Source organism: Meriones unguiculatus, chromosome X (assembly GCF_030254825.1).
Source record: "Meriones unguiculatus strain TT.TT164.6M chromosome X, Bangor_MerUng_6.1, whole genome shotgun sequence".
Lineage (NCBI taxonomy): Eukaryota > Metazoa > Chordata > Mammalia > Rodentia > Muridae > Meriones > Meriones unguiculatus.
In genome coordinates this window covers 43,979,098-44,004,326 of record NC_083369.1, presented here as the reverse complement: position 1 = coordinate 44,004,326, position 25,229 = coordinate 43,979,098, and positions in this window count along the sequence as shown.

Sequence of the window (25,229 nt, the reverse complement as noted above, 5' to 3'; positions counted from 1 at the left end):
CCCGTGCAATTATTATAACAGGAAAACTGAAAAGTGATATATGGCACTGAACTGCACAGGAACAAGTTTCCAACGAAAGAACAGAAAAGCAAAGCACTACTTTGTAAACTGAATCACGTGTGTGTCGCTCGCTCAATTAGGAATACAGGAAAACTGAAAAGTGTTATCTCGCACTGTACGGTACAGAAACAAGTTTCCATCGAAAGAACAGAAACGCAAAGCACAACTTTGTAAACTAATTCACATACATGTCGCCCGTTCAATTATTGTAACAGGAAAACTGAAAAGTGATATATCGCACTGAAATGCACAGGAACAAGTTTCCAACGAAAGAACAGAAAAGCAAAGCACTACTTTGTAAACTGAATCACGTGTGTGTCGCTCGCTCAATTAGGAATACAGGAAAACTGAAAAGTGTTATCTCGCACTGTACGGCACAGAAAAAAGTTTCCATCGAAAGAACAGAAACGCAAAGCACAACTTTATAAACTAATTCACATACGTGTCGCCCGTTCAATTATTATAACAGGAAAACTGAAAAGTGTAATCTCGCACTGTATGGCACAGAAACAAGTTTCCATCGAAAGAACAGAAACGCAAAGCCCAACTTTGTAAACTAATTCACATACGTGTCGCCCGTTCAATTGTTATAACAGGAATACTGAAAAGTGATAAATGGCACTGAACTGCACAAGAATAAGTTTCAAAATGAAGAATAGAAAAGAAAAGCACTACTTTGTAAACTGAATCACGTGTGTGTCGCTCGCTCAATTTGGAATACAGGAAAACTGAAAAGTGTTATCTTGCACTGTACGGTACAGAAACAAGTTTCCATCGAAAGAACAGAAACGCAAAGCACAACTTTGTAAACTAATTCACATACGTGTCGCCCGTTCCATTATTATAACAGGAAAATTGAAAAGTGTAATCTCGCACCGTATGACACAGAAACAAGTTTCCATCGAAAGAACAGAAACGCAAAGCCCAACTATGTAAAAAATTCACATATGTGTCGCCCGTTCAATTATTATAACAGGAAAACTGAAAAGTGATATATCGCACTGAAATGCACAGGAACAAGTTTCCAACGAAAGAACAGAAAAGCAAAGCACTACTTTGTAAACTGAATCACGTGTGTGTCGCTCGCTCAATTAGGAATACAGGAAAACTGAAAAGTGTTATCTCGCACTGTACGGCACAGAAACAAGTTTCCATCGAATGAACAGAAACGCAAAGCATAACTTTGTAAACTAATTCACATACGTGTCGCCCGTTCCATTAGTATAACAGGAAAATTGAAAAGTGTAATCTCGCACTGTATGGCACAGAAACAAGTTTCCATCGAAAGAACAGAAACGCAAAGCCCAACTTTGTAAAAAATTCACATATGTGTCGCCCGTTCAATTATTATAACAGGAAAACTGAAAAGTGATATATCTGACTGAACTGCACAGGAACAAGTTTCCAACGAAAGAACAGAAAAGCAAAGCACTACTTTGTAAACTGAATCACGTGTGTGTCGCTCGCTCAATTAGGAATACAGGAAAACTGAAAAGTGTTATCTCGCACTGTACGGCACAGAAACAAGTTTCCATCGAAAGAACAGAAACGCAAAGCACAACTTTGAAAACTAATTCACAAACTAATTCACATATGTGTCGCCCGTTCAATTATTATAACAGGAAAACTGAAAAGTGATATATCGCACTGAACTGCACAGGAACAAGTTTCCAACGAAAGAACAGAAAAGCAAAGCACTACTTTGTAAACTGAATCACGTGTGTGTCGCTCGCTCAATTTGGAATACAGGAAAACTGAAAAGTGTTATCTCGCACTGTACGGCACAGAAACAAGTTTCCATCGAAAGAACAGAAACGCAAAGCCCAACTTTGTAAAAAATTCACATATGTGTCGCCCGTTCAATTATTATAACAGGAAAACTGAAAAGTGATATATCTGACTGAACTGCACAGGAACAAGTTTCCAACGAAAGAACAGAAAAGCAAAGCACTACTTTGTAAACTGAATCACGTGTGTGTCGCTCGCTCAATTAGGAATACAGGAAAACTGAAAAGTGTTATCTCGCACTGTACGGCACAGAAACAAGTTTCCATCGAAAGAACAGAAACGCAAAGCACAACTTTGAAAACTAATTCACAAACTAATTCACATATGTGTCGCCCGTTCAATTATTATAACAGGAAAACTGAAAAGTGTAATCTCGCACTGAACTGCACAGGAACAAGTTTCCAACGAAAGAACAGAAAAGCAAAGCACTACTTTGTAAACTGAATCACGTGTGTGTCACTCGCTCAATTTGGAATACAGGAAAACTGAAAAGTGTTATCACGCACTGTACGGCACAGAAACAAGTTTCCATCTAAATAACAGATACGCAAAGCCCAACTTTGTAAACTCATTCACATATGCGTCGCCCGTTCAATTATTATAACATGAAAACTGAAAAGTGATATATCGCACTGAACTGCACAGGAACAAGTTTCCAACGAAAGAACAGAAAAGCAAAGCACTACTTTGTAAACTGAATCACGTGTGTGTCGCTCGCTCAATTTGGAATACAGGAAAACTGAAAAGTGTTATCTCGCACTGTACGGCACAGAAACAAGTTTCCATCGAAAGAACAGAAACGCAAAGCACAACTTTGTAAACTAATTCACATATGTGTCGCCTGTTCAATTATTATAACAGGAAAACTGAAAAGTGATAAATTTCACTGAACTGCACAAGAATAAGTTTCCAAAGGAAGAACAGAAAAGCAAAGCACTACTTTGTAAACTGAATCACGTGTGTGTCGCTCGCTCAATTAGGAATACAGGAAAACTGAAAAGTGTTATCTCGCACTGTACGGTACAGAAACAAGTTTCCATCGAAAGAACAGAAACGCAAAGCACAAATTTGTAAACTAATTCACATACGTGTCGCCCGTTCAATTATTATAACAGGAAAACTGAAAAGTGATATATGGCACTGAACTGCACAGGAACAAGTTTCCAACGAAAGAACAGAAAAGCAAAGCACTACTTTGTAAACTGAATCACGTGTGTGTCGCTCGCTCAATTAGGAATACAGGAAAACTGAAAAGTGTTATCTCGCACTGTACGGTACAGAAACAAGTTTCCATCGAAAGAACAGAAACGCAAAGCACAACTTTGTAAACTAATTCACATACATGTCGCCCGTTCAATTATTGTAACAGGAAAACTGAAAAGTGATATATCGCACTGAAATGCACAGGAACAAGTTTCCAACGAAAGAACAGAAAAGCAAAGCACTACTTTGTAAACTGAATCACGTGTGTGTCGCTCGCTCAATTAGGAATACAGGAAAACTGAAAAGTGTTATCTCGCACTGTACGGCACAGAAAAAAGTTTCCATCGAAAGAACAGAAACGCAAAGCACAACTTTATAAACTAATTCACATACGTGTCGCCCGTTCAATTATTATAACAGGAAAACTGAAAAGTGTAATCTCGCACTGTATGGCACAGAAACAAGTTTCCATCGAAAGAACAGAAACGCAAAGCCCAACTTTGTAAACTAATTCACATACGTGTCGCCCGTTCAATTGTTATAACAGGAATACTGAAAAGTGATAAATGGCACTGAACTGCACAAGAATAAGTTTCAAAATGAAGAATAGAAAAGCAAAGCACTACTTTGTAAACTGAATCACGTGTGTGTTGCTCGCTCAATTTGGAATACAGGAAAACTGAAAAGTGTTATCTTGCACTGTACGGTACAGAAACAAGTTTCCATCGAAAGAACAGAAACGCAAAGCACAACTTTGTAAACTAATTCACATACGTGTCGCCCGTTCCATTATTATAACAGGAAAATTGAAAAGTGTAATCTCGCACTGTATGGCACAGAAACAAGTTTCCATCGAAAGAACAGAAACGCAAAGCCCAACTATGTAAAAAATTCACATATGTGTCGCCCGTTCAATTATTATAACAGGAAAACTGAAAAGTGATATATCGCACTGAAATGCACAGGAACAAGTTTCCAACGAAAGAACAGAAAAGCAAAGCACTACTTTGTAAACTGAATCACGTGTGTGTCGCTCGCTCAATTAGGAATACAGGAAAACTGAAAAGTGTTATCTCGCACTGTACGGCACAGAAACAAGTTTCCATCGAATGAACAGAAACGCAAAGCATAACTTTGTAAACTAATTCACATACGTGTCGCCCGTTCCATTAGTATGACAGGAAAATTGAAAAGTGTAATCTCGCACTGTATGGCACAGAAACAAGTTTCCATCGAAAGAACAGAAACGCAAAGCCCAACTTTGTAAAAAATTCACATATGTGTCGCCCGTTCAATTATTATAACAGGAAAACTGAAAAGTGATATATCTGACTGAACTGCACAGGAACAAGTTTCCAACGAAAGAACAGAAAAGCAAAGCACTACTTTGTAAACTGAATCACGTGTGTGTCGCTTGCTCAATTAGGAATACAGGAAAACTGAAAAGTGTTATCTCGCACTGTACGGCACAGAAACAAGTTTCCATCGAAAGAACAGAAACGCAAAGCACAACTTTGAAAACTAATTCACAAACTAATTCACATATGTGTCGCCCGTTCAATTATTATAACAGGAAAACTGAAATGTGTAATCTCGCACTGAACTGCACAGGAACAAGTTTCCAACGAAAGAACAGAAAAGCAAAGCACTACTTTGTAAACTGAATCACGTGTGTGTCGCTCGCTCAATTTGGAATACAGGAAAACTGAAAGTGTTATCTCGCACTGTATGGCACAGAAACAAGTTTCCTTCGAAAGAACAGAAACGCAAAGCACAACTTTGTAAACTAATTCACATACGTGTTGCCTGTTCAATTATTATAACAGGAAAACTGAAAAGTGATATATCAGACTGAACTGCACAGGAACAAGTTTCCAACTAAAGAACAGAAAAGCAAAGCACTACTTTGTAAACTGAATCACGTGTGTGTCGCTCGCTCAATTTGGAATACAGGAAAACTGAAAAGTGTTATCTCGCACTGTAAGGCAGAGAAACAAGTTTCCATCGAAAGAACAGAAACGCAAAGCACAACTTTGTAAACTAATTCACATACGTGTCGCCCGTTCAATTATTATAACAGAAAAACTGAAAAGTGTAATCTCGCACTGTATGGCACAGAAATAAGTTTCCATCGAAATAAAAGAAACGCAAAGCCCAACTTTGTTAACTAATTCATATACGTGTCGCCCGTTCAATTATTATAACAGGAAAATTGAAAAGTGATATATCGCACTGAACTGCACAGGAACAAGTTTCCAAGGAAAGAACAGAAAAGCAAAGCACTACTTTGTAAACTGAATCACGTGTGTGTCGCTCGCTCAATTTGGAATATAGGAAAACTGAAAAGTGTTATCTCGCACTGTACGGCACAGAAACAAGTTTCCATCGAAAGAACAGAAACGCAAAGCACAACTTTGAAAACTAATTCACAAACTAATTCACATATGTGTCGCCCGTTCAATTATTGTAACAGGAAAACTGAAAAGTGATATATCGCACTGAACTGCACAGGAACAAGTTTCCAACGAAAGAACAGAAAAGCAAACCACTACTTTGTAAACTGAATCACGTGTGTGTCACTCGCTCAATTTGGAATACAGGAAAACTGAAAAGTGTTATCTCGCACTGTACGGCACAGAAACAAGTTTCCATCGAAAGAACAGAAACGCAAAGCACAACTTTGTAAACTAATTCACATACGTGTCGCCCGTTCAATTATTATAACAGGAAAACTGAAAAGTGATATATCGCACTGAACTGCACAGGAACAAGTTTCCAACTTAAGAACAGAAAAGCAAAGCACTACTTTATAAACTGAATAACGTGTGTGTCGCTCGCTCAATTTGGAATACAGGAAAACTGAAAAGTGTTATCTCGCAGTGTACGGCACAGAAACAATTTTCCTTCGAAAGAACAGAAACGCAAAGCACAACTTTGTAAACTAATTCACATACGTGTTGCCCGTTCAATTATTATAACAGGAAAACTGAAAAGTGATATATCAGACTGAACTGCACAGGAACAAGTTTCCAACTAAAGAACAGAAAAGCAAAGCACTACTTTGTAAACTGAATCACGTGTGTGTCGCTCGCTCAATTTGGAATACAGGAAAACTGAAAAGTGTTATCTCGCACTGTAAGGCAGAGAAACAAGTTTCCATCGAAAGAACAGAAACGCAAAGCACAACTTTGTAAACTAATTCACATACGTGTCGCCCGTTCAATTATTATAACAGAAAAACTGAAAAGTGTAATCTCGCACTGTATGGCACAGAAATAAGTTTCCATCGAAATAAAAGAAACGCAAAGCCCAACTTTGTTAACTAATTCATATACGTGTCGCCCGTTCAATTATTATAACAGGAAAACTGAAAAGTGATATATAGCACTGAACTGCACAGGAACATGTTTCCAATGAAAGAAGAGAAAAGCAAAGCACTACTTTGTAAACTGAATCACGTGTGTGTCGCTCGCTCAATTTGGAATACAGGAAAACTGAAAAGTGTTATCTCGCACTGTACGGCACAGAAATAAGTTTCCATCGAAAGAACAGAAACGCAAAGCACAACTTTGTACACTAATTCACATATGTGTCGCCCGTTCAATTATTATAACAGGAAAACTGAAAAGTGTAATCTCGCACTGAACTGCACAGGAACAAGTTTCCAACGAAAGAACAGAAAAGCAAAGCACTACTTTGTAAACTGAATCACGTGTGTGTCGCTCGCTCAATTTGGAATACAGGAAAACTGAAAAGTGTTATCTCGCACTGTACGGCACAGAAACAAGTTTCCATCGAAAGAACAGAAACGCAAAGCAAACTTTGTAAACTAATTCACATATGTGTCGCCCGTTCAATTATTATAACAGGAAAACTGAAAACTGTAATCTCGCACTGAACTGCACAGGAACAAGTTTCCTACGAAAGAACAGAAAAGCAAAGCACTACTTTGTAAACTGAATCACGTGTGTGTCGCTCGCTCAATTAGGAATACAGGAAAACTGAAAAGTGTTATCTCGCACTGTACAGAACAGAAACAAGTTTCCATCGAAAGAACAGAAACGCAAAGCACAACTTTGTAAACTAATTCACATACGTGTCGCCCGTTCAATTATTATAACAGGAAAACTGAAAAGTGTTATCTCGCACTGTATCGCACAGAAACAAGTTTCCATCAAAAGAACAGAAACGCAAAGCACAACTTTGTAAACTAAGTCACATATGTGTCGCCCGTTCAATTATTATAACAGTAAAACTGAAAAGTGATATATCGCACTGAACTGCACAGGAACAAGTTTCCAACGAAAGAACAGAAAAGCAAAGCACTACTTTGTAAACTGAATCACGTGTGTGTCGCTCTCTCAATTTGGAATACAGGAAAACTGAAAAGTGTTATCTCGCACTGTATGGCACAGAAACAAGTTTCCATCGAAAGAACAGAAACGCAAAGCACAACTTTGTAAACTAATTCACATATGTGTCGCCCGTTCAATTATTATAGCAGGAAAACTGAAAAGTGTAATCTCGCACTGAACTGCACAGGAACAAGTTTCCAACGAAAGAACAGAAAAGCAAAGTACTACTTTGTAAACTGAATCACGTGTGTGTCGCTCGCTCAATTTGGAATACAGGAAAACTGAAAAGTGTTATCTCGCACTGTACGGCACAGAAACAAGTTTCCATCGAAAGAACAGAAAGGCAAAGCACAACTTTGTAAACTAATTCTTTACGTGTCGCCCGTTCAATTATTATAACAGGAAAACTGAAAAGTGTAATATTGCAGTGTATGGCACAGAAACAAGTTTCCATCGAAAGAACAGAAACGCAAAGCCCAACTTTGTAAACTAATTCATATATGTGTCGCCCGTTCAATTATTATAACACGAAAACTGAAAAGTGATATATCGCACTGAACTGCACAGGAACAAGTTTCCAACGAAAGAACAGAAAAGCAAAGCACTACTTTGTAAACTGAATCACGTGTGTGTCGCTCGCTCAATTTGGAATACAGGAAAACTGAAAAGTGTTATCTCGCACTGTACGGCACAGAAACAAGTTTCCATCGAAAGAACGGAAACGCAAAGCACAACTTGGTAAACTAATTCACATATGTGTCGCCCGTTCAATTATTATAACAGGAAAACTGAAAAGTGTAATCTCGCACTGAACTGCACAGGAACAAGTTTTCAACGAAAGAACAGAAAAGCAAAGTACTACTTTGTAAACAGAATCACGTGTGTGTCGCTCGCTCAATTTGGAATACAAGAAAACTGAAAAGTGTTATCTCGCACTGTACGGCACAGAAACATGTTTCCATCGAAAGAACAGAAACGCAAAGCACAACTTTGTAAACTAATTCACATACGTGTCGCCCGTTCAATTATTATAACAGGAAAACTGAAAAGTGATATATCGCACTGAACTGCACAGGAACAAGTTTCCAACGAAAGAACAGAAAAGCAAAGCACTACTTTGTAAACTGAATCACGTGTGTGTCGCTCGCTCAATTTGGAATACAGGAAAACTGAAAAGTGTTATCTCGCACTGTAAGGCACAGAAACAAGTTTCCATCGAAAGAACAGAAACGCAAAGCACAACTTTGTAAACTAATTCACATACGTGTCGCCCGTTCAATTATTATAACAGGAAAACTGAAAAGTGTAATCTCGCATTGAACTGCACAGGAACAAGTTTCCAACGAAAGAACAGAAAAGCAAAGCACTTCTTTGTAAACTGAATCACGTGTGTGTCGCTCGCTCAATTTGGAATACAGGAAAACTGAAAAGTGTTATCTCGCACTGTACGGCACAGAAACAAGTTTCCATCGAAAGAACAGAAACGCAAAGCACAACTTTGTACACTACTTCACATATGTGTCGCCCGTTCAATTATTATAACAGGAAAACTGAAAAGTGTAATCTCGCACTGAACTGCACAGGAACAAGTTTCCAACGAAAGAAGAGAAAAGCAAAGCACTACTTTGTAAACTGAATCACGTGTGTGTCGCTCGCTCAATTTGGAATACAGGAAAACTGAAAAGTGTTATCTCGCACTGTACGGCACAGAAAGAAGTTTCCATCGAAAGAACAGAAAGGCAAAGCACAACTTTGTAAACTAATTCACATATGTGTCGCCCCTTCAATTATTATAACAGAAAAACTGAAAAGTGTAATCTCGCACTGTATGGCACAGAAATAAGTTTCCATCGAAATAAAAGAAACGCAAAGCCCAACTTTGTTAACTAATTCATATACGTGTCGCCCGTTCAATTATTATAACAGGAAAATTGAAAAGTGATATATCGCACTGAACTGCACAGGAACAAGTTTCCAAGGAAAGAACAGAAAAGCAAAGCACTACTTTGTAAACTGAATCACGTGTGTGTCGCTCGCTCAATTTGGAATATAGGAAAACTGAAAAGTGTTATCTCGCACTGTACGGCACAGAAACAAGTTTCCATCGAAAGAACAGAAACGCAAAGCACAACTTTGAAAACTAATTCACAAACTAATTCACATATGTGTCGCCCGTTCAATTATTGTAACAGGAAAACTGAAAAGTGATATATCGCACTGAACTGCACAGGAACAAGTTTCCAACGAAAGAACAGAAAAGCAAACCACTACTTTGTAAACTGAATCACGTGTGTGTCACTCGCTCAATTTGGAATACAGGAAAACTGAAAAGTGTTATCTCGCACTGTACGGCACAGAAACAAGTTTCCATCGAAAGAACAGAAACGCAAAGCACAACTTTGTAAACTAATTCACATACGTGTCGCCCGTTCAATTATTATAACAGGAAAACTGAAAAGTGATATATCGCACTGAACTGCACAGGAACAAGTTTCCAACTTAAGAACAGAAAAGCAAAGCACTACTTTATAAACTGAATCACGTGTGTGTCGCTCGCTCAATTAGGAATACAGGAAAACTGAAAAGTGTTATCTCGCACTGTACGGCACAGAAACAAGTTTCCATCGAAAGAACAGAAACGCAAAGCACAACTTTGTAAACTAATTCACATACGTGTCGCCCGTTCAATTATTATAACAGGAAAACTGAAAAGTGATATATCACACTGAACTGCACAGGAACAAGTTTCCAACGAAAGAACAGAAAAGCAAAGCACTACTTTGTAAACTGAATCACGTGTGTGTCGCTCGCTCAATTTGGAGTACAGGAAAACTGAAAAGTGTTATCTCGCACTGTACGGCACAGAAACAAGTTTCCATCGAAAGAACAGAAACGCAAAGCACAAGTTTGTAAACTAATTCACATATGTGTCGCCCGTTCAATTATTATAACAGGAAAACTGAAAAGTGATATATAGCACTGAACTGCACAGGAACATGTTTCCAATGAAAGAAGAGAAAAGCAAAGCACTACTTTGTAAACTGAATCACGTGTGTGTCGCTCGCTCAATTTGGAATACAGGAAAACTGAAAAGTGTTATCTCGCACTGTACGGCACAGAAATAAGTTTCCATCGAAAGAACAGAAACGCAAAGCACAACTTTGTACACTAATTCACATATGTGTCGCCCGTTCAATTATTATAACAGGAAAACTGAAAAGTGTAATCTCGCACTGAACTGCACAGGAACAAGTTTCCAACGAAAGAACAGAAAAGCAAAGCACTACTTTGTAAACTGAATCACGTGTGTGTCGCTCGCTCAATTTGGAATACAGGAAAACTGAAAAGTGTTATCTCGCACTGTACGGCACAGAAACAAGTTTCCATCGAAAGAACAGAAACGCAAAGCAAACTTTGTAAACTAATTCACATATGTGTCGCCCGTTCAATTATTATAACAGGAAAACTGAAAACTGTAATCTCGCACTGAACTGCACAGGAACAAGTTTCCTACGAAAGAACAGAAAAGCAAAGCACTACTTTGTAAACTAAATCACGTGTGTGTCGCTCGCTCAATTTGGAATACAGGAAAACTGAAAAGTGTTATCTCGCACTGTTCGGCACAGAAACAAGTTTCCTTCGAAAGAACAGAAACGCAAAGCACAACTTTGTAAACTAATTCACATACGTGTCGCCCGTTCAATTATTATAACAGGAAAACTGAAAAGTGATATATCTGACTGAACTGCACAGGAACAAGTTTCCAACGAAAGAACAGAAAAGCAAAGCACTACTTTGTAAACTGAATCACGTGTGTGTCGCTCGCTCAATTAGGAATACAGGAAAACTGAAAAGTGTTATCTCGCACTGTACGGCACAGAAACAAGTTTCCATCGAAAGAACAGAAACGCAAAGCACAACTTTGAAAACTAATTCACAAACTAATTCACATATGTGTCGCCCGTTCAATTATTATAACAGGAAAACTGAAAAGTGTAATCTCGCACTGAACTGCACAGGAACAAGTTTCCAACGAAAGAACAGAAAAGCAAAGCACTACTTTGTAAACTGAATCACGTGTGTGTCACTCGCTCAATTTGGAATACAGGAAAACTGAAAAGTGTTATCACGCACTGTACGGCACAGAAACAAGTTTCCATCTAAATAACAGATACGCAAAGCCCAACTTTGTAAACTCATTCACATATGCGTCGCCCGTTCAATTATTATAACATGAAAACTGAAAAGTGATATATCGCACTGAACTGCACAGGAACAAGTTTCCAACGAAAGAACAGAAAAGCAAAGCACTACTTTGTAAACTGAATCACGTGTGTGTCGCTCGCTCAATTTGGAATACAGGAAAACTGAAAAGTGTTATCTCGCACTGTACGGCACAGAAACAAGTTTCCATCGAAAGAACAGAAACGCAAAGCACAACTTTGTAAACTAATTCACATATGTGTCGCCTGTTCAATTATTATAACAGGAAAACTGAAAAGTGATAAATTTCACTGAACTGCACAAGAATAAGTTTCCAAAGGAAGAACAGAAAAGCAAAGCACTACTTTGTAAACTGAATCACGTGTGTGTCGCTCGCTCAATTAGGAATACAGGAAAACTGAAAAGTGTTATCTCGCACTGTACGGTACAGAAACAAGTTTCCATCGAAAGAACAGAAACGCAAAGCACAAATTTGTAAACTAATTCACATACGTGTCGCCCGTTCAATTATTATAACAGGAAAACTGAAAAGTGATATATGGCACTGAACTGCACAGGAACAAGTTTCCAACGAAAGAACAGAAAAGCAAAGCACTACTTTGTAAACTGAATCACGTGTGTGTCGCTCGCTCAATTAGGAATACAGGAAAACTGAAAAGTGTTATCTCGCACTGTACGGTACAGAAACAAGTTTCCATCGAAAGAACAGAAACGCAAAGCACAACTTTGTAAACTAATTCACATACATGTCGCCCGTTCAATTATTGTAACAGGAAAACTGAAAAGTGATATATCGCACTGAAATGCACAGGAACAAGTTTCCAACGAAAGAACAGAAAAGCAAAGCACTACTTTGTAAACTGAATCACGTGTGTGTCGCTCGCTCAATTAGGAATACAGGAAAACTGAAAAGTGTTATCTCGCACTGTACGGCACAGAAAAAAGTTTCCATCGAAAGAACAGAAACGCAAAGCACAACTTTATAAACTAATTCACATACGTGTCGCCCGTTCAATTATTATAACAGGAAAACTGAAAAGTGTAATCTCGCACTGTATGGCACAGAAACAAGTTTCCATCGAAAGAACAGAAACGCAAAGCCCAACTTTGTAAACTAATTCACATACGTGTCGCCCGTTCAATTGTTATAACAGGAATACTGAAAAGTGATAAATGGCACTGAACTGCACAAGAATAAGTTTCAAAATGAAGAATAGAAAAGCAAAGCACTACTTTGTAAACTGAATCACGTGTGTGTTGCTCGCTCAATTTGGAATACAGGAAAACTGAAAAGTGTTATCTTGCACTGTACGGTACAGAAACAAGTTTCCATCGAAAGAACAGAAACGCAAAGCACAACTTTGTAAACTAATTCACATACGTGTCGCCCGTTCCATTATTATAACAGGAAAATTGAAAAGTGTAATCTCGCACTGTATGGCACAGAAACAAGTTTCCATCGAAAGAACAGAAACGCAAAGCCCAACTATGTAAAAAATTCACATATGTGTCGCCCGTTCAATTATTATAACAGGAAAACTGAAAAGTGATATATCGCACTGAAATGCACAGGAACAAGTTTCCAACGAAAGAACAGAAAAGCAAAGCACTACTTTGTAAACTGAATCACGTGTGTGTCGCTCGCTCAATTAGGAATACAGGAAAACTGAAAAGTGTTATCTCGCACTGTACGGCACAGAAACAAGTTTCCATCGAATGAACAGAAACGCAAAGCATAACTTTGTAAACTAATTCACATACGTGTCGCCCGTTCCATTAGTATGACAGGAAAATTGAAAAGTGTAATCTCGCACTGTATGGCACAGAAACAAGTTTCCATCGAAAGAACAGAAACGCAAAGCCCAACTTTGTAAAAAATTCACATATGTGTCGCCCGTTCAATTATTATAACAGGAAAACTGAAAAGTGATATATCTGACTGAACTGCACAGGAACAAGTTTCCAACGAAAGAACAGAAAAGCAAAGCACTACTTTGTAAACTGAATCACGTGTGTGTCGCTTGCTCAATTAGGAATACAGGAAAACTGAAAAGTGTTATCTCGCACTGTACGGCACAGAAACAAGTTTCCATCGAAAGAACAGAAACGCAAAGCACAACTTTGAAAACTAATTCACAAACTAATTCACATATGTGTCGCCCGTTCAATTATTATAACAGGAAAACTGAAATGTGTAATCTCGCACTGAACTGCACAGGAACAAGTTTCCAACGAAAGAACAGAAAAGCAAAGCACTACTTTGTAAACTGAATCACGTGTGTGTCGCTCGCTCAATTTGGAATACAGGAAAACTGAAAGTGTTATCTCGCACTGTATGGCACAGAAACAAGTTTCCTTCGAAAGAACAGAAACGCAAAGCACAACTTTGTAAACTAATTCACATACGTGTTGCCTGTTCAATTATTATAACAGGAAAACTGAAAAGTGATATATCAGACTGAACTGCACAGGAACAAGTTTCCAACTAAAGAACAGAAAAGCAAAGCACTACTTTGTAAACTGAATCACGTGTGTGTCGCTCGCTCAATTTGGAATACAGGAAAACTGAAAAGTGTTATCTCGCACTGTAAGGCAGAGAAACAAGTTTCCATCGAAAGAACAGAAACGCAAAGCACAACTTTGTAAACTAATTCACATACGTGTCGCCCGTTCAATTATTATAACAGAAAAACTGAAAAGTGTAATCTCGCACTGTATGGCACAGAAATAAGTTTCCATCGAAATAAAAGAAACGCAAAGCCCAACTTTGTTAACTAATTCATATACGTGTCGCCCGTTCAATTATTATAACAGGAAAATTGAAAAGTGATATATCGCACTGAACTGCACAGGAACAAGTTTCCAAGGAAAGAACAGAAAAGCAAAGCACTACTTTGTAAACTGAATCACGTGTGTGTCGCTCGCTCAATTTGGAATATAGGAAAACTGAAAAGTGTTATCTCGCACTGTACGGCACAGAAACAAGTTTCCATCGAAAGAACAGAAACGCAAAGCACAACTTTGAAAACTAATTCACAAACTAATTCACATATGTGTCGCCCGTTCAATTATTGTAACAGGAAAACTGAAAAGTGATATATCGCACTGAACTGCACAGGAACAAGTTTCCAACGAAAGAACAGAAAAGCAAACCACTACTTTGTAAACTGAATCACGTGTGTGTCACTCGCTCAATTTGGAATACAGGAAAACTGAAAAGTGTTATCTCGCACTGTACGGCACAGAAACAAGTTTCCATCGAAAGAACAGAAACGCAAAGCACAACTTTGTAAACTAATTCACATACGTGTCGCCCGTTCAATTATTATAACAGGAAAACTGAAAAGTGATATATCGCACTGAACTGCACAGGAACAAGTTTCCAACTTAAGAACAGAAAAGCAAAGCACTACTTTATAAACTGAATAACGTGTGTGTCGCTCGCTCAATTTGGAATACAGGAAAACTGAAAAGTGTTATCTCGCAGTGTACGGCACAGAAACAATTTTCCTTCGAAAGAACAGAAACGCAAAGCACAACTTTGTAAACTAATTCACATACGTGTTGCCCGTTCAATTATTATAACAGGAAAACTGAAAAGTGATATATCAGACTGAACTGCACAGGAACAAGTTTCCAACTAAAGAACAGAAAAGCAAAGCACTACTTTGTAAACTGAATCACGTGTGTGTCGCTCGCTCAATTTGGAATACAGGAAAACTGAAAAGTGTTATCTCGCACTGTAAGGCAGAGAAACAAGTTTCCATCGAAAGAACAGAAACGCAAAGCACAACTTTGTAAACTAATTCACATACGTGTCGCCCGTTCAATTATTATAACAGAAAAACTGAAAAGTGTAATCTCGCACTGTATGGCACAGAAATAAGTTTCCATCGAAATAAAAGAAACGCAAAGCCCAACTTTGTTAACTAATTCATATACGTGTCGCCCGTTCAATTATTATAACAGGAAAACTGAAAAGTGATATATAGCACTGAACTGCACAGGAACATGTTTCCAATGAAAGAAGAGAAAAGCAAAGCACTACTTTGTAAACTGAATCACGTGTGTGTCGCTCGCTCAATTTGGAATACAGGAAAACTGAAAAGTGTTATCTCGCACTGTACGGCACAGAAATAAGTTTCCATCGAAAGAACAGAAACGCAAAGCACAACTTTGTACACTAATTCACATATGTGTCGCCCGTTCAATTATTATAACAGGAAAACTGAAAAGTGTAATCTCGCACTGAACTGCACAGGAACAAGTTTCCAACGAAAGAACAGAAAAGCAAAGCACTACTTTGTAAACTGAATCACGTGTGTGTCGCTCGCTCAATTTGGAATACAGGAAAACTGAAAAGTGTTATCTCGCACTGTACGGCACAGAAACAAGTTTCCATCGAAAGAACAGAAACGCAAAGCAAACTTTGTAAACTAATTCACATATGTGTCGCCCGTTCAATTATTATAACAGGAAAACTGAAAACTGTAATCTCGCACTGAACTGCACAGGAACAAGTTTCCTACGAAAGAACAGAAAAGCAAAGCACTACTTTGTAAACTGAATCACGTGTGTGTCGCTCGCTCAATTAGGAATACAGGAAAACTGAAAAGTGTTATCTCGCACTGTACAGAACAGAAACAAGTTTCCATCGAAAGAACAGAAACGCAAAGCACAACTTTGTAAACTAATTCACATACGTGTCGCCCGTTCAATTATTATAACAGGAAAACTGAAAAGTGTTATCTCGCACTGTATCGCACAGAAACAAGTTTCCATCAAAAGAACAGAAACGCAAAGCACAACTTTGTAAACTAAGTCACATATGTGTCGCCCGTTCAATTATTATAACAGTAAAACTGAAAAGTGATATATCGCACTGAACTGCACAGGAACAAGTTTCCAACGAAAGAACAGAAAAGCAAAGCACTACTTTGTAAACTGAATCACGTGTGTGTCGCTCTCTCAATTTGGAATACAGGAAAACTGAAAAGTGTTATCTCGCACTGTATGGCACAGAAACAAGTTTCCATCGAAAGAACAGAAACGCAAAGCACAACTTTGTAAACTAATTCACATATGTGTCGCCCGTTCAATTATTATAGCAGGAAAACTGAAAAGTGTAATCTCGCACTGAACTGCACAGGAACAAGTTTCCAACGAAAGAACAGAAAAGCAAAGTACTACTTTGTAAACTGAATCACGTGTGTGTCGCTCGCTCAATTTGGAATACAGGAAAACTGAAAAGTGTTATCTCGCACTGTACGGCACAGAAACAAGTTTCCATCGAAAGAACAGAAAGGCAAAGCACAACTTTGTAAACTAATTCTTTACGTGTCGCCCGTTCAATTATTATAACAGGAAAACTGAAAAGTGTAATATTGCAGTGTATGGCACAGAAACAAGTTTCCATCGAAAGAACAGAAACGCAAAGCCCAACTTTGTAAACTAATTCATATATGTGTCGCCCGTTCAATTATTATAACACGAAAACTGAAAAGTGATATATCGCACTGAACTGCACAGGAACAAGTTTCCAACGAAAGAACAGAAAAGCAAAGCACTACTTTGTAAACTGAATCACGTGTGTGTCGCTCGCTCAATTTGGAATACAGGAAAACTGAAAAGTGTTATCTCGCACTGTACGGCACAGAAACAAGTTTCCATCGAAAGAACGGAAACGCAAAGCACAACTTGGTAAACTAATTCACATATGTGTCGCCCGTTCAATTATTATAACAGGAAAACTGAAAAGTGTAATCTCGCACTGAACTGCACAGGAACAAGTTTTCAACGAAAGAACAGAAAAGCAAAGTACTACTTTGTAAACAGAATCACGTGTGTGTCGCTCGCTCAATTTGGAATACAAGAAAACTGAAAAGTGTTATCTCGCACTGTACGGCACAGAAACATGTTTCCATCGAAAGAACAGAAACGCAAAGCACAACTTTGTAAACTAATTCACATACGTGTCGCCCGTTCAATTATTATAACAGGAAAACTGAAAAGTGATATATCGCACTGAACTGCACAGGAACAAGTTTCCAACGAAAGAACAGAAAAGCAAAGCACTACTTTGTAAACTGAATCACGTGTGTGTCGCTCGCTCAATTTGGAATACAGGAAAACTGAAAAGTGTTATCTCGCACTGTAAGGCACAGAAACAAGTTTCCATCGAAAGAACAGAAACGCAAAGCACAACTTTGTAAACTAATTCACATACGTGTCGCCCGTTCAATTATTATAACAGGAAAACTGAAAAGTGTAATCTCGCATTGAACTGCACAGGAACAAGTTTCCAACGAAAGAACAGAAAAGCAAAGCACTTCTTTGTAAACTGAATCACGTGTGTGTCGCTCGCTCAATTTGGAATACAGGAAAACTGAAAAGTGTTATCTCGCACTGTACGGCACAGAAACAAGTTTCCATCGAAAGAACAGAAACGCAAAGCACAACTTTGTACACTACTTCACATATGTGTCGCCCGTTCAATTATTATAACAGGAAAACTGAAAAGTGTAATCTCGCACTGAACTGCACAGGAACAAGTTTCCAACGAAAGAAGAGAAAAGCAAAGCACTACTTTGTAAACTGAATCACGTGTGTGTCGCTCGCTCAATTTGGAATACAGGAAAACTGAAAAGTGTTATCTCGCACTGTACGGCACAGAAAGAAGTTTCCATCGAAAGAACAGAAAGGCAAAGCACAACTTTGTAAACTAATTCACATATGTGTCGCCCCTTCAATTATTATAACAGAAAAACTGAAAAGTGTAATCTCGCACTGTATGGCACAGAAATAAGTTTCCATCGAAATAAAAGAAACGCAAAGCCCAACTTTGTTAACTAATTCATATACGTGTCGCCCGTTCAATTATTATAACAGGAAAATTGAAAAGTGATATATCGCACTGAACTGCACAGGAACAAGTTTCCAAGGAAAGAACAGAAAAGCAAAGCACTACTTTGTAAACTGAATCACGTGTGTGTCGCTCGCTCAATTTGGAATATAGGAAAACTGAAAAGTGTTATCTCGCACTGTACGGCACAGAAACAAGTTTCCATCGAAAGAACAGAAACGCAAAGCACAACTTTGAAAACTAATTCACAAACTAATTCACATATGTGTCGCCCGTTCAATTATTGTAACAGGAAAACTGAAAAGTGATATATCGCACTGAACTGCACAGGAACAAGTTTCCAACGAAAGAACAGAAAAGCAAACCACTACTTTGTAAACTGAATCACGTGTGTGTCACTCGCTCAATTTGGAATACAGGAAAACTGAAAAGTGTTATCTCGCACTGTACGGCACAGAAACAAGTTTCCATCGAAAGAACAGAAACGCAAAGCACAACTTTGTAAACTAATTCACATACGTGTCGCCCGTTCAATTATTATAACAGGAAAACTGAAAAGTGATATATCGCACTGAACTGCACAGGAACAAGTTTCCAACTTAAGAACAGAAAAGCAAAGCACTACTTTATAAACTGAATCACGTGTGTGTCGCTCGCTCAATTAGGAATACAGGAAAACTGAAAAGTGTTATCTCGCACTGTACGGCACAGAAACAAGTTTCCATCGAAAGAACAGAAACGCAAAGCACAACTTTGTAAACTAATTCACATACGTGTCGCCCGTTCAATTATTATAACAGGAAAACTGAAAAGTGATATATCACACTGAACTGCACAGGAACAAGTTTCCAACGAAAGAACAGAAAAGCAAAGCACTACTTTGTAAACTGAATCACGTGTGTGTCGCTCGCTCAATTTGGAGTACAGGAAAACTGAAAAGTGTTATCTCGCACTGTACGGCACAGAAACAAGTTTCCATCGAAAGAACAGAAACGCAAAGCACAAGTTTGTAAACTAATTCACATATGTGTCGCCCGTTCAATTATTATAACAGGAAAACTGAAAAGTGATATATAGCACTGAACTGCACAGGAACATGTTTCCAATGAAAGAAGAGAAAAGCAAAGCACTACTTTGTAAACTGAATCACGTGTGTGTCGCTCGCTCAATTTGGAATACAGGAAAACTGAAAAGTGTTATCTCGCACTGTACGGCACAGAAATAAGTTTCCATCGAAAGAACAGAAACGCAAAGCACAACTTTGTACACTAATTCACATATGTGTCGCCCGTTCAATTATTATAACAGGAAAACTGAAAAGTGTAATCTCGCACTGAACTGCACAGGAACAAGTTTCCAACGAAAGAACAGAAAAGCAAAGCACTACTTTGTAAACTGAATCACGTGTGTGTCGCTCGCTCAATTTGGAATACAGGAAAACTGAAAAGTGTTATCTCGCACTGTACGGCACAGAAACAAGTTTCCATCGAAAGAACAGAAACGCAAAGCAAACTTTGTAAACTAATTCACATATGTGTCGCCCGTTCAATTATTATAACAGGAAAACTGAAAACTGTAATCTCGCACTGAACTGCACAGGAACAAGTTTCCTACGAAAGAACAGAAAAGCAAAGCACTACTTTGTAAACTAAATCACGTGTGTGTCGCTCGCTCAATTTGGAATACAGGAAAACTGAAAAGTGTTATCTCGCACTGTTCGGCACAGAAACAAGTTTCCTTCGAAAGAACAGAAACGCAAAGCACAACTTTGTAAACTAATTCACATACGTGTCGCCCGTTCAATTATTATAACAGGAAAACTGAAAAGTGATATATCTGACTGAACTGCACAGGAACAAGTTTCCAACGAAAGAACAGAAAAGCAAAGCACTACTTTGTAAACTGAATCACGTGTGTGTCGCTCGCTCAATTAGGAATACAGGAAAACTTAAAAGTGTTATCTCGCACTGTACGGCACAGAAACAAGTTTCCATCGAAAGAACAGAAACGCAAAGCACAACTTTGAAAACTAATTCACAAACTAATTCACATATGTGTCGCCCGTTCAATTATTGTAACAGGAAAACTGAAAAGTGATATATCGCACTGAACTGCACAGGAACAAGTTTCCAACGAAAGAACAGAAAAGCAAACCACTACTTTGTAAACTGAATCACGTGTGTGTCGCTCGCTCAATTTGGAATACAGGAAAACTGAAAAGTGTTATCTCGCAGTGTATGGCACAGAAATAAGTTTCCATCGAAATAACAGAAACGCAAAGCCCAACTTTGTAAACTAATTCACATATGTGTCGCCCGTTCAATTATTATAACAGGAAAACTGAAAAGTGATATATCGCACTGAACTGCAGAGGAACAAGTTTCCAACGAAAGAACAGAAAAGCAAAGCACTACTTTGTAAACTGAATCACGTGTGTGTCGCTCGCTCAATTAGGAATACAGGAAAACTGAAAAGTGTTATCTCGCACTGTACGGCACAGAAACAAGTTTCCATCGAAAGAACAGAAACGCAAAGCACAACTTTGTAAACTAATTCACATACGTATCGCCCGTTCAATTATTATAACAGGAAAACTGAAAAGTGTTATCTCGCACTGTATCGCACAGAAACAAGTTTCCATCAAAAGAACAGAAACGCAAAGCACAACTTTGTAAACTAAGTCACATATGTGTCGCCCGTTCAATTATTATAACAGTAAAACTGAAAAGTGATATATCGCACTGAACTGCACAGGAACAAGTTTCCAACGAAAGAACAGAAAAGCAAAGCACTACTTTGTAAACTGAATCACGTGTGTGTCGCTCTCTCAATTTGGAATACAGGAAAACTGAAAAGTGTTATCTCGCACTGTATGGCACAGAAACAAGTTTCCATCGAAAGAACAGAAACGCAAAGCACAACTTTGTAAACTAATTCACATATGTGTCGCCCGTTCAATTATTATAGCAGGAAAATTGAAAAGTGTAATCTCGCACTGAACTGCACAGGAACAAGTTTCCAACGAAAGAACAGAAAAGCAAAGTACTACTTTGTAAACTGAATCACGTGTGTGTCGCTCGCTCAATTTGGAATACAGGAAAACTGAAAAGTGTTATCTCGCACTGTACGGCACAGAAACAAGTTTCCATCGAAAGAACAGAAAGGCAAAGCACAACTTTGTAAACTAATTCTTTACGTGTCGCCCGTTCAATTATTATAACAGGAAAACTGAAAAGTGTAATATTGCAGTGTATGGCACAGAAACAAGTTTCCATCGAAAGAACAGAAACGCAAAGACCAACTTTGTAAACTAATTCATATATGTGTCGCCCGTTCAATTATTATAACACGAAAACTGAAAAGTGATATATCGCACTGAACTGCACAGGAACAAGTTTCCAACGAAAGAACAGAAAAGCAAAGCACTACTTTGTAAACTGAATCACGTGTGTGTCGCTCGCTCAATTTGGAATACAGGAAAACTGAAAAGTGTTATCTCGCACTGTACGGCACAGAAAAAAGTTTCCATCGAAAGAACGGAAACGCAAAGCACAACTTGGTAAACTAATTCACATATGTGTCGCCCGTTCAATTATTATAACAGGAAAACTAAAAAGTGTAATCTCGCACTGAACTGCACAGGAACAAGTTTTCAACGAAAGAACAGAAAAGCAAAGTACTACTTTGTAAACAGAATCACGTGTGTGTCGCTCGCTCAATTTGGAATACAAGAAAACTGAAAAGTGTTATCTCGCACTGTACGGCACAGAAACATGTTTCCATCGAAAGAACAGAAACGCAAAGCACAACTTTGTAAACTAATTCACATACGTGTCGCCCGTTCAATTATTATAACAGGAAAACTGAAAAGTGTAATCTCGCACTGAACTGCACAGGAACAAGTTTCCAACGAAAGAACAGAAAAGCAAAGCACTTCTTTGTAAACTGAATCACGTGTGTGTCGCTCGCTCAATTTGGAATACAGGAAAACTGAAAAGTGTTATCTCGCACTGTACGGCACAGAAACAAGTTTCCATCGAAAGAACAGAAACGCAAAGCACAACTTTGTAAACTAGTTCACATATGTGTCGCCCGTTCAATTATTATAACAGGAAAACTGAAAAGTGTAATCTCGCACTGAACTGCACAGGAACAAGTTTCCAACGAAAGAAGAGAAAAGCAAAGCACTACTTTGTAAACTGAATCACGTGTGTGTCGCTCGCTCAATTTGGAATACAGGAAAACTGAAAAGTGTTATCTCGCACTGTACGGCACAGAAACAAGTTTCCATCGAAAGAACAGAAAGGCAAAGCACAACTTTGTAAACTAATTCACATATGTGTCGCCCGTTCAATTATTATAACAGGAAAACTGAAAAGTGTAATATTGCACTGTATGGCACAGAAACAAGTTTCCATCGAAAGAACAGAAACGCAAAGCCCAACTTTGTAAACTAATTCACATATGTGTCGCCCGTTCAATTATTATAACAGGAAACCTGAAAAGTGATATATCGCACTGAACTGCACAGGAACAAGTTTCCAACGAAGGAACAGAAAAGCAAAGAACTACTTTGTAAACTGAATCACGTGTGTGTCGCTCGCTCAATTTGGAATACAGGAAAACTGAAAAGTGTTATCTCGCACTGTAAGGCACAGAAACAAGTTTCCATCGAAAGAACAGAAACGCAAAGCACAACATTGTAAACTAATTCACATATGTGTCTCCCGTTCAATTATTATAACAGGAAAACTGAAAAGTGATAAATGGCACTGAACTGCACAAGAATAAGTTTCCAAAGGAAGAACAGAAAAGCAAAGCACTACTTTGTAAACAGAATCACGTGTGTGTCGCTCGCTCAATTAGGAATATAGGAAAACCGAAAAGTGTTAACTCACACTGTACGGCACAGAAACAAGTTTCCATCGAAAGAACAGAAACGCAAAGCACAACTTTGTAAACTAATTCACATACGTGTCGCCTGTTCAATTATTATAACAGGAAAACTGAAAAGTGTAATATCGCACTGTATCGCACAGAAACAAGTTTCCATCAAAAGAACAGAAACGCAAAGCACAACTTTGTAAACTAATTCACATATGTGTCGCCCGTTCAATTATTATAACAGGAAAACTGAAAAGTGTAATCTCGCACTGAACTGCACAGGAACAAGTTTCCAACGAAAGAACAGAAAAGCAAAGCACTACTTTGTAAACTGAATCACGTGTGTGTCGCTCGCTCAATTTGGAATACAGGAAAACTGAAAAGTGTTATCTCGCACTGTATGGCACAGAAACAAGTTTCCATCGAAAGAACAGAAAGGCAAAGCACAACTTTGTAAACTAATTCACATATGTGTCGCCCTTTCAATTATTATAACAGGAAAACTGAAAAGTGTAATCTCGCACTGAACTGCACAGGAACAAGTTTCCAATGAAAGAACAGAAAAGCAAAGCACTACTTTGTAAACTGAATCACGTGTGTGTCGCTCGCTCAATTTGGAATACAGGAAAACTGAAAAGTGTTATCTCGCACTGTAAGGCACAGAAACAAGTTTCCATCGAAAGAACAGAAACGCAAAGCACAACTTTGTAAACTAATTCACATACGTGTCGCCCGTTCAATTATTATAACAGGAAAACTGAAAAGTGATATATCGCACTGAACTGCACAGGAACAAGTTTCCAACGAAAGAACAGAAAAGCAAAGCACTACTTTGTAAACTGAATCACGTGTGTGTCGCTCGCTCAATTTGGAATACAGGAAAACTGAAAAGTGTTATCTCGCACTGTACGGCACAGAAACAAGTTTCCATCGAAAGAACTGAAACGCAAAGCAGAACTTGGTAAACTAAATCACATACGTGTTGCCCGTTCAATTAGTATAACAGGAAAATTGAAAAGTGTAATCTCTCACTGAACTGCACAGGAACAAGTTTCCAACGAAAGAACAGAAAAGCAAAGCACTACTTTGTAAACTGAATCACGTGTGTGTCGATCGCACAATTTGGAATACAGGAAAACTGAAAAGTGTTATCTCACACTGTAAGGCACAGAAACAAGTTTCCATCGAAAGAACAGAAACGCAAAGCACAACTTTGTAAACTAATTCACAATGTGTCGCCCGTTCAATTATTATAACAGGAAAACTGAAAAGTCATATATCGCACTGAACTGCACAGGAACAAGTTTCCAACGAAAGAACAGAAAAGCAAAGCACTACTTTGTAAACTGAATCACGTGTGTGTCGCTCGCTCAATTTGGAATACAGGAAAACTGAAAAGTGTTATCTCGCACTGTACGGCACAGAAACAAGTTTCCATCGAAAGAACAGAAACGCAAAGCACAACTTTGTAAACTAATTCACATACGTGTCGCCCGTTCAATTATTATAACAGGAAAACTGAAAAGTGTAATCTCGCACTGAACTGCACAGGAACAAGTTTCCAACGAAAGAAGAGAAAAGCAAAGCACTACTTTGTAAACTGAATCACGTGTGTGTCGCTCGCTAAATTTGGAATACAGGAAAACTGAAAAGTGTTATCTCGCACTGTACGGCACAGAAACAAGTTTCCACCGAAAGAACAGAAACGCAAAGCACAACATTGTAAACTAATTCACATATGTGTCGCCCGTTCAATTATTATAACAGGAAAATTGAAAAGTGTAATCTCGCACTGAACTGCACAGGAACAAGTTTCCAACGAAAGAACAGAAAAGCAAAGCACTACTTTGTAA